Source organism: Hakea prostrata, unplaced genomic scaffold, assembly GCF_041222555.1.
Source record: "Hakea prostrata isolate BN-2017 unplaced genomic scaffold, UWA_Hpros_2 contig_23, whole genome shotgun sequence".
NCBI classification, from domain to species: Eukaryota; Viridiplantae; Streptophyta; class Magnoliopsida; order Proteales; family Proteaceae; genus Hakea; species Hakea prostrata.
In genome coordinates this window covers 344,449-355,762 of record NW_028291142.1, presented here as the reverse complement: position 1 = coordinate 355,762, position 11,314 = coordinate 344,449, and the positions used below count along the sequence as shown (strand labels likewise).

At 38.3% G+C, this 11,314-nt stretch overlaps 2 non-coding genes across 2 annotated transcripts; one reads left to right on the top strand and one right to left on the bottom strand.

Moving 5' to 3' along the window:
- Positions 1-980: 980 nt before the first annotated feature.
- LOC148999220 (small nucleolar RNA R71) lies at positions 981-1,087 on the bottom strand. The gene has a single exon (XR_016170994.1). It is a non-coding gene; the product is annotated as a small nucleolar RNA R71 (small nucleolar RNA).
- Positions 1,088-10,926: 9,839 nt separating this feature from the next.
- On the top strand, positions 10,927-11,033 carry LOC148999219 (small nucleolar RNA R71). Its single transcript, XR_016170991.1, has one exon. It is a non-coding gene; the product is annotated as a small nucleolar RNA R71 (small nucleolar RNA).
- Positions 11,034-11,314: the final 281 nt, after the last annotated feature.

Here is an 11,314-nt window from a genome sequence, read left to right as displayed (position 1 = left end):
ACCAAAATTGAATCATTCCACTCTCGCATTATCATTAAGAAGTTAATTCTAAAGTGGCATATCTCCTTGAGATCGACTCGTTAGCTACACGATACCGTGCGCTTGCGGTTACTTTTAATTTCACAAACAAGTTTTTGGCGCCGTTGCCGGGGAGGTATTAGTCCACTTTATGTTTCTCATTCTTAGGTAAATTGAAGTGTTTTTAAAAAAAATAAAAAAATTCAAAGATATTACTCTTAACTAGAGTAGAAACAAAACATATAGTAGTCCTCAGTCTACTGCAGAATCCTCAGGATTCGATTGTAGGTGGCTCCGAAGACTATATGGATTCATTTGTTGTCAAACCTATACAGCGCTCAACTATACGGCAACCTTACGGCTTTGGAATCATTGTTTCTATCCTTTTGGTGGGAAATTCACTACTTTCCCTTTTGTTTTTGTTATTTTATTTTCTTCTTTAGGTACTTTATTTTTAAAAAAAAAATTAAAAATAAAAAAATACTCATTCTTTCATAAGAGCCTTTAATTGCATTAGGTGGTTAGTGCATGTGTGTCTGGATTCGTGATTCTACAAATAGAATTGTCCGAGTGTCTACCATGAGCATGGAAGACCTGCCTCCACCTAAGAGTCTTAAAGATAGACTTTATTCAACTCGGTCTGCAAAACCCTCCTGTATACGTTTACCTGATGTGAGGGGTAATAATTTTGAACTTAAATCTCATTATTTGTCTATGTTACCCCAATTTCATGGGTTACCTGATCAAGATGCATATTTGTTCCTTAAGGAGTTTGAGGAGGTTTGTGTCCTTACGAATGTACAACAACTCACTGATGATGCCGTAAGACTACGATTCATTACATTTGCATTAAAGGATCAAGCCAAAAGTGGCTTTATAGCTTACCTAGGGATAGCATTACTACATGGGAACAAATTACTATCCTATTCTTGAAGAAATTCTTTGCTTTCTCTAAGACGAATAAAATAAGAAATGATATTTTTCAATTTCGTTAGAAACCGAATGAGTCATTTACTAAGGTAATGGAGAGGTTCCAAAGCCTTCTCCAAGAATGCCCTCACCATGGTATAGAATTATGGCATTTATGCCAAATTATTTATGAGGGTATCGATTATCAAACAAAACAACTTTTGGAATCTATGTGCCCCAAGGGAATTTACATCGTTCACTGATGATTCCTGATGAGCACATTTATGTGTGAAATATTAGGGCATAAAGCATGCATTTTATACACTTAGAGTGGAGGTTCGAGCACTATGAAAATTCAGATGCATTTTCAACTATAACACTGGCTTAAACGGAGACGATACAAAAGATCTTATCCCCATAAATGTACAGCTCGCAGCTTTGGTCGAGCAAAATCACCTAACCAAATCAAAGCTTGATTAAGAGGAAAATCTAGTCCCTTGGTCCAAACATGGAACACCATTACCAAGTGACTTATGGTTGACCTCAAATAGGCCGACCAGGGTCAAGAAGACAAAGCAAAGGAGTCTCCGATAAAGTTGCAAAAAATGTGAAAATCATGATCAAGGTTAATGAAGGAATTTTACAAAAAATAAAGTATAAGAGGACCAAGGGCAAGAATGGCCAACAAAAGTGGTTGATCCAACACAAGCATTAATGCAAATATTTTGCTCGCTGAACAACTCTTTGCCTTGCTATTTAGCATATTACTTCTCAGCCATAGAAACACGATGACTTCTCGAACAAGTATATAACACTTGTCGACCATAGAAAAGTGTGGAGAAAAAAGATAAGAACAAAGGACTTACTGGTCTGGGTATGGGAAAGCGAAGCAGTAACCTCAAGATAAGAGGCAAGAAAGAGCTTCCGTAGCAGCAATAGCAACTTCTGTTTTCTCAAGAAAAGCAAAAATGAAAAAGTAGAAAAGAAGAAATGTAGAAGAAAAAATAAAGGAGGTACCTGTTCGGACCGATCAAGGACACCCTACACGGGAGTAATTAATCCCTTGAGTCGAACACACTATCCTCGACTCCAATGGACTGGGGGGCTTCTGTTAATGACTAAAATAGTTAGTCTACCCTGACCGGTCCGACCAGCGGGTTCAATACAATTGTCTCGACCATAGTGTTAATGGACGGTCCGACCATCGTGTTAAGGGTGCCCAATCAAGGTAGACTTTTATCACCTATCAATTACCTAGAAGGATAAGTCAGGTAAATAACTCTTCCTAGGGTTACTTTCCTGACACAACTCTTCTTAGAGTTATATTCGAAGTCTAACTCTGATATTTAAAGCTATATAAGCATCTCAAGCAAGCTATATGTAGAAAGTATTCATATTCTGTGTGGTCAATTACTTTCTCTATTGAGTAGTTGAGATCATATCATTGATACTGACTTGCTCCTCGGAGACGTACCTTGACCTCCAAGGTCGATCACAGCAGGAACGTGACAAGGAAGGATGAGCAGGATTTTGTATCAACACTGTTCGAGTTGTGCTTTCTTCTATAACTATTGCTGGTACTTGGTTACAGGTTCATTCCTTGGTTCTCTGGCTATTTTTCTTGTTCAATACATTCAGTAGCTCCACCATCTAAGTAACTTAAAAGGATGAAAATTAAATATAAAGTAGACTAAAGTCAACCACCACGATGACAAATATAAAGGAAAAATGTTGGACTCCCTGGAATAGATTTATTGTAGATTAGTTCATCTCGAATGAGAAGACTCCTTTCTTGGTTTCTAGGTATTATTTATTTTTAAAATTTTGTTGTATAGCCTTCATTGCAGAATTGTTTCCGGACTATAAAGGATAAGCCTTTGAATTCAAATTCAAATTCAAACCCACCGTAACTCATCATCTATCCGCTCTTCTACATCGGTAGTGCTTTCCATCAATGATCTTATTTGCTTCTCATCATGTTTAACCACTTGAATTTTTTCCTTCCATATATTTTCTTCAGAATCCAAGATCCCTCTTTCTATGGGGTTCAATGGGAGTTACCTTGGGTATTATGTTGTTTTTGCAGATTTTAGGACTTTTCAAGATTTAAGCAAATATTTGGAGTTTTGGCTTGAATCATGCAATTTTACACGTCAAGAAGTCCATTCAAATTCTCAAATGCGAAAATGGGCTTGATCTAGAGCATGATGGGCTAGAGATGTGTGATTATGGGCCAACTCCGAAATATTGAAGAGATAAAGAAGGCAAATTTGATCTACGGCTGAGATTATAAATTATCAATCAAATCTACAGAGATATTATTGAGAGAGTCCATGTGAAACCCAGCCCTAATCTAACCCTGACCTTGACCCGGTAACCCGGTTGTTTTTAGGTCCGAAGACCCGGAGTAAAGAAAGAAGCCAACTATGGGCCATCTCAGTAGAAGACATGGTGTTTGACTCTGAACCCATGGATGTTATTAATGGAGTTCCATACTTGGATGTCTGTGTAGATTTGGAAAGGAAGCTGCAGTTGTCTGAATATGAGATTAGTTGAAGGACTTGGAGTATTATCTGACTTGGTTTGAAGGTATTTCTTCACACTTGACTTGTTACTGGATGTGTATGCAAAAGCCCATAAGGTTTAAAGCCCATTTGATCCTCCAAATCCCTGATTATTCCTTATCATCGCCTTGGTCGACTGACTGGTCGAGTGGGCCACTCGACCAAGCACTCGACCAAAGGAAGGTGAAATCCGAGAAATTGTAATTTTAGGGTTTTTCACTCTTATTTAAACCCTACTTCGTCACTCTTTGTTACGGCTGCCTCCTAAACACTTTGTGAACGTGAGAAGACCTCTCCGAAACTCTCTCTGGTGATTTCGAAGATTCCTCTGCAGATCTGAAACCTCTCTTCTCTGTTCTTACAATTCAAGGTTAGTATCTCTTCTGAATTATTAATTTTCTTTTCTTGATCTTGTTCTTGATTGAGATCAGGAAGTTGATGCTGCATCCTTGCAACCATCCCTTCGTGAACTCCTTCGTTTCTTTGAGATCTATGATCATCATCATGATCTCAACCCTAGCCGAAGGTTTTCTTGAAACCCTAACCCTTGCTGGAGTTCTGGAAACTCTTGTTAATCTCCCATGCAAGGGAAACCTCATGGGTAATATTTCTAGAAACCTAAATTAGTTTTCCTATGATTTTCTTATTGTCTTTGACCAATTATTTAATTTTCTTTCATTCTGTGATCTCAACCTTTTTATGGGAACCATAAGGTTGAAACCCTAAATTCTTGGGTTAAATCAAGAACCCAAATTTCCCCCAAGACTTGATGTTTTTATCTTACTATATGATCCTAATATACCTTAGGAAGTTCCCCTTCGAATTTCGGATCATTCCGACTTCAAACGAGGAAGTTATGGCCAAAGCAGTCTGTACAATTCCGTACTGACTTGCTTGGTCGACTGTTTGGTCGACGGGGCCAATCTACCAAGCACTCGACCAAAGGAGTCAGTAGCTTCGTTTTTCGCCCGAATTGATTCGTTTGCTCTCTGATCTTTTAGGCATCTTTCCTAATGTTGTATCTATGATTGTTAGGAATCTATTTGCTAAGTTTGGAGTTGCTCTCTTTGATTTTTGGATCATATTCTTCGATAATCAGGTAAGGACAGTTGATTCCTTAACTACATAGATTGCTTGTTCTCTGGAATCTTCTTTATGAAACTATGAGATTACCTACTGTTGTTGTATTTTAATTTTGATCTCCTACTGTGAGAACAGTAGCACTTATTTATATTATCTTTTTCATTATTCATGTTATATGAGTAACTTATTACTGCTTAATCTGATTTTGCTTTTACATTCTCTTGCATATGATGAACTGTTGGTTGTGTATGTCATGACTGATCTAGGAATGTGTTTGCTTAAGTTTGGTTTGGGAATGGGGAGTATCCTATTGATGCTTCTGTCCTTAGACATCGGAGGGAATAGTATGGGCTGTTTTCCGAAGATGCCCATCGACGCTTTCCCGAATCAATGGTTGTCATACCTAGGGCTGTCTAGCAGTGTTTGGCTAGGATATACCCCTATTATATTAGACCCGAATCGGAAGGGTATTGAGACCGAACGACCTGTGGTAGCAATGGAGATTCGTGGGCGTTCAAGACCGGTGAAAAGATCCGTGAGAGGACATGGATCACATTGTGGATACTCGAAAGAGGCCATTTATTGGAGGGTTGCATATGGCTAGACTTGGGCTCATGGGCACTCAAGACCGGTGAAATAATCCGTGAGGGGACATGAGAGCTTCCCGTTTACCATATGTGGATAACCAATAGGGTTGATGAGTCCGTAGTCAGGGACTATTAGGACTCTAGTGGAAAGGATACCGGAAAGGATCGTCAGGGACGAGGAATGGAAGTATCTGGACCTGAGTTGATGTAACTGAGTAGATGACTTGCATTGGGCTAGGCTTTTCCTTGACATGCGCCAGTACTTATGCCAAATGGATGTGAGAGAGTGTGTTGACTTAACCCCCTACCATGGTTTGTCCCGAGGGATGCAGGACCCATTACCAACCGGCTGCTCAAGACCGGTGAAATGATCCGTGAGAGAATCCAAGATATCTTAAATGGTTGAGGATGTGAGCGGACCTTCCCAAAGAAGTACGGTGCTATGACTTAAAGCATGTCTACCATAGAGACCAGCATACATAGAGTTAGATGCATACATTCATTACTTGTTTCATACTGCATTGCATCATGTTATGTTTTGCCACATGTTATCTATGATGTTATGGATTAACTTGCCTTACTGAGTTTCTTCGAAACTCATTCCTTTTTGTACATTTTCTTGTTAGATTATCCTGCAGGTACAGAGTATTATGACGAGTAGTACAGCGAAGCACAAGCTGATGAAGCGTATTACACGCAAGGTGCTGGCAACGATCAAGCTTACTCTGATGATCCCTCGGCGGATTAAGCTGCGTACTACTTTTGAGAATGGCATAGAGTTAGAACGGATTCATTGGATTGATGAAGTCCATACTTATGAAGACGTTATCTATAAACTTGAAGACGCTTAATCTTAGTTTATTTCTTAGTACATTTGTTTTAGTTGTAATCCCTTTTGATTTTCATACTATGTTCCGCTATTTTGGTAAAGTGAGTTTCCGCCTCACTTTACTCCTTTTTGATATCATTGGATATCTGGTATCTTTCCGCACTCTGATTATACTGATTGTTCATTTCTTGTTTTGAACCTTGTTTATAATATTAAAACTTGATTTATTTCCTATTTATGTTTATGTTATTGTATATGTGGGAGGATGATTTCCTCGATACTTGATCTTCGGGGCAGTGGATCACACTCCCGGGTATGCCAGTTAGGGTACCGGCTGGGGGGATGTGACAGTCCAAATGGAGAAAAGAGTCCTTGCAAACTTCAATATCTTATTTCCTATCTGGGATTTAATTAAAGAAAGAAAAAGAGGAAAAATAATTATTTTTAAAGAAGGAAGAGGCGAAAATCCCGTTTTTGAATGTCTCTGTCCAGTTTCGATCAAGCCCTTCATCGAACGGTCATCCAATGTCCAATCGTGCTGATGTTTGGAGGAGAGCTTCACGACTACTTAAACCTCAAATCCAATGATGGAATTATGCATCTGATCTCTCTAAGTCGGCGCGATTAGTACATCAAAACCCTAATTGGTTGAGTCAGATAGGAACCCTGAGGTTTATTCAAATTCAGCCGTGCCTCATATCTCATGTAAAATCTATAAAAGGAGAGCATACTCCATCAAAGGAGAATGTGTTTTAGAGCTTAGTAGAAGCATTCTTTCTTCTCTCTTCAGTTTATTTAGGTTTTCTCTAGTTTTCTTTGCTTGCATTTGTGAGATTTAAATTTCTAAATTGAATGTTTAGGTTTAATTTTTTTATGGAATGCAATTCAAGTTCAAGTTTCAAGTTTCAAGTTTTTAGATTCGTTTTTCTCTGGGTCTAGCAATTGCAGATTTAGATCATTTTAGATCTACATATGGTTGTTAGGGTTGGTTGAGATTCGAATCGTTTGTTCAATTCGCAAGTAACATTCTTTATTAATCTTCTCTCCTCCCTCCATTCCCGCTTCTATCTACCCCTCCATATTCTTAATTTAGGATTTACTTTCAGAGATGCCTATAGTCGTGCCACTCTTTGGTTAAGGCTTGATCGTGTCGCTAACCAATCAAAAATAAAATCCTATACTAATCTAGCAAGCAGAAACTACGGGGTTGAAATATGGAGAACTAAAAGGCTAAGTCACTAAGATTGAATTCAACAAAACTAAATTTAAACTAAATCTACTAATTAATGCAAAAACGTTAACCATGAATATGTGAAGATCTTTGGGATTTCGAATCCCCAATGCTTTTCCCTAACCGATATAACTCTACACTTCAAAGCAAATTAGGAATGATCTTCCTAGATATGCCCTATTTTCGCAAGACTATCGTCCTTCGCGGAAGCATGGCACGCTTAGTTTGCTGAGCTATAGAACATATTTGGCCAAACTCAAACACAATCAACTAGAAGATATAGAACAATCAAATTAACGAAATAAGCATGGTTCATCTACATCCCAAAGAAAAGGAACTAGCTACTCATTATTAAAAAGTTTATAAGAAAAATAAAGATGAAACATAGAGAGAGAGAGAGAGAGATGTAGTCTTCTTCTTCAGCAATGAGAGAGATGAGAGCCACATTCGCCGTCTTCTCCTTTTCTTTGTGGCTGGCTTCTCTTTTATGTCTCCCGCACACAATGAATCCCCTATCTTTACCCATCGATTTGACCTTTATTCTTTAGGATTTTGGAGAAACGCAAAACTGGAAAGTTGTAGATATTTTTAATATCGTTCCATAGAAGTTTGAATCACCGAAATCCAAGCTCATACGAGAGAGATATGCTCAAAATACTGAAGATATGTCTGTTTACCCGATTTTCAGATTTATTACCAATTTTGTTCCTTAGACCTCCACCTGCTTCCAATTTGACTAAGATCTCACTTTTCATGATTTCTTGGGCAACAATATTGAATGCCATGATTTAAAATCCACCAATATCTAATATATTTGTCAACTTTACTCCATATTATCTCTAATATCCAAAATCACCTTATTCCTGAAAAATACACAAAAATACTCAATTAGCTCTTTTCAATTAAATAAGTATGGGGAATTAAATCAAATAAATAATGGTAAATGCATGCTTATCAAATATCCCCACACTTGAGTTTTTGCTAGTCCTCAAGCAAAACGAAACAATAAATGCAATCCGGAAAATAAATAAAGAAAAACCTAACTCACTTTCGTAGGAATCACGGTTGCACTTAACATGTGCAACAAGTCTTTGAACCCCTAGGTTACCCTAGTGGACGAGTTGTCTCATGAGTGTTTGCAGAGAATATACACACAAAATTCTTAAGTGCTCTTCTAATTATTCTGGCAATAGTAAGAGTAAAAAGACAGATTCCAAGACAAAGACACTCCATTAAAGATTGAAGGGAATATAGGCACCCCCACACTTAAGCACTTTACACCCTCTCTTGAGTCTAGCTCTAGGCAAACAATTCAATCGAGAAGTCTCTTCTTATCTTTAGTCTACCAGTTCACCCTCAGATAAGACTAAACTAGGTACCAAATAATACCAAGAGCTCAAGATCTAAGCAATATTGACCTTCTTAGACATTTCACCTTTATAAGCACATTAATTCACTTCTTTCTTTAATGGTCACTATTCTAATCCATGCAATGTCTTGCTTCTTAAGCTTTCTAGATGGCCTATGTAACGAGTGTTGGGTCAGCCGCTCTCAAGCTAGATGGCCTTAAGGGACTAGGTGTAGAATACCCCTCGAACTTACTTACTCAAGCCAACTAGGCTACAGGCCAAGACTGGACCAAAGACACCCCAACTGTTTGACGCGAAGCACGATGTTGGTGACACCGAGACCCGGTTACTAAGAAGGAGGTCTAACCTTTAAACTTCAGCTTTTTTTTTTTTCTTTTTTTTTTCTTCACATTATACTTCAATTAACTTCATATTTAAATAGTCTAAAATCGATCTCAACTTGTCACCTTAAGCACAAGGCAATACAAGACAACTAGATGGTCAAACCTTTTGGACTACCTGGAGTTCCTATTTTCCAATTCAACCCTAGTCTCAAAATGTATTACCCATTACTATTCTCTCAAGAGGGGGCTCATTACATCAGATGGGATTTCTAAAACACTTAAACTCTCATTTTGTATCTAAGCAAGGAATTAAAACATTTATCTTACCAAAGCCAGAAAAATTGGGCACTTTTTATCTTTGTGACAATGCTCTACCAACTATCAACAAGTCTTACTCCAGTTGACACCCCCCCCCCCACACACTTAAAATATTCAATGACCTCAGTGCATGCAAGATATATAAAAAAAATGATAGAAGCAAATAGAGGAAAGAGTGTACCCAATGTTTGAACTCATGATAGAGCACACAATAGTAAAACCTAACAACAAACAAAGAAAATAAAAGAAAAAGAACAAGAAATAATATCTAAACAAATGGGTTGCCTCCCATAAAGCGCTAAGTTTAGAGTCTTCAGCCAGACTCAGTGAGATGCAGCCAATAGAGGTGGAAGCTCAAATCTAAATGTGAATGATGACTGCTCCAAAGAAGTGGAAGAGTCCAACAATGTGTTGACTTCCTCAATATTTAGGTTAGATTCCCCAAATGGCAAGTAATGTTGTAGGGGATCATCAATAAGCATGTGTGGAATATAATCAACTACTACCTCATCAATAAGGTTAATCGCAAAGCACTCTTCATCTCTATTTGGGCTTAAAGATACATTCTTTCTAGAATCTGGAATTGAGGACTCAAGAGCTTTAGGGAAGGGGGCTTTGGGAGTGTAAGATTTACGAGTATGACCCTTTACAATCGGAATGTGCAACCCCTTACAAGGAAATTGATGGGGAATATTCACAGGTGTTTCTTTACTAGGCTTATGTGCATCATCGCCAGTCTCATGCCTCAAATCAACCTCCTTTCGACTCTCAAAATCAATGAGCAATGGCTTGGGAGTAGGCAAAGGTGCATAATATTCCTTCCCACTACGTGTCACAATAGAGACTGCTTGGACTTGTTCTTTCCTAGACCCAATTTGATGATTAGAGTTACCTATTGGTTGACTAGGTAACTGACCAACCTCCCTCCTACTAATGGCATCAACTAGTTGACCAAGTTGGGTTTCCAATTTGTTACTGGACTGAGATGGGAATGCAACAATTGAGTGTTTTTCTCTAGTCCACTAAGCACCTTTAGTACCTTATCCTCAAATGATGAATTATGTGAGGGTTGTGGAGATGATGGTTGCTCATTCCTATAGGCATTTTTGTGCATATTAAATGGAGGTGGCCTATAAGGTATTTGATTAGAGGGATTGAGTATTGAGTTTCACCATGAAAAATTGGGGTGGTTTCGCCATCCTGGGTTGTAGGTATTGGAATATGGATCATTACCCAATGTAGAGACTCCTTGGGCCAAATGTGCATGCTCCTTAACAAACTCAGGGTATTGTGTAGCCAAATAGCACTCACTGACATGATGGGATATGCTAGAACATAAAGCACATGCTTCAATCTGATTAGGTGGAGAGGAACTTGTAGGAAGTGGAGATGTGGTTTGTTGTCCTAATGACAAGAGATAATCCAATTTCTTAGATAGCAAGTCAACCTTAGAACTCATCTCAACGGTAGGATTGATCTCATAGAGACTGCTCCTCTTTCGTTGCCCAATGGATGGAATCTCAGTCCTAGTTGCTGAAGCATGGTGTTGGGAGTTTTCACTAAGGGTCTCAAAAAGTTCACATGCTTCATTCTCATTCTTTTGCATGAAAGTCCCACCACAAGAAGAATCAACCATTTTCCTATGTCGGTCTCTAAGGCCATCATAAAAGCATTGAACCAATTGCCATTTAGGAATAGCATGGTGGGGGCATTTTCTAAGTAATTCTTTTAATCTTTCTCATGCCTCATGAAATTGTTCTCCTTCTTTTTGGGAGAAACTCGTTATCTCTCTCCTAATGCTATTGGTACAGCCAATGGGGAAGAACTTTTTAAGGAACTCCTATTGCATTTCTACCCAAGTGAAAATTTTAACATTGTCCAAAAAATGAAGCCAATGCTTAACTTTATCTTTAAGGGAGAATGGGAAAAGAAGTAACCTTAAAGCATCAACTGAGAGGTTTTGAATTTTAACCGTGGAGGACACCTCTAAAAACTCATCTAAGTGCTTATAAGGCTCTTCATTGGCAAGTCCATAAAAAGATGGTAGCATTTGAATCACACTAGATTTGATCTCATATTGAG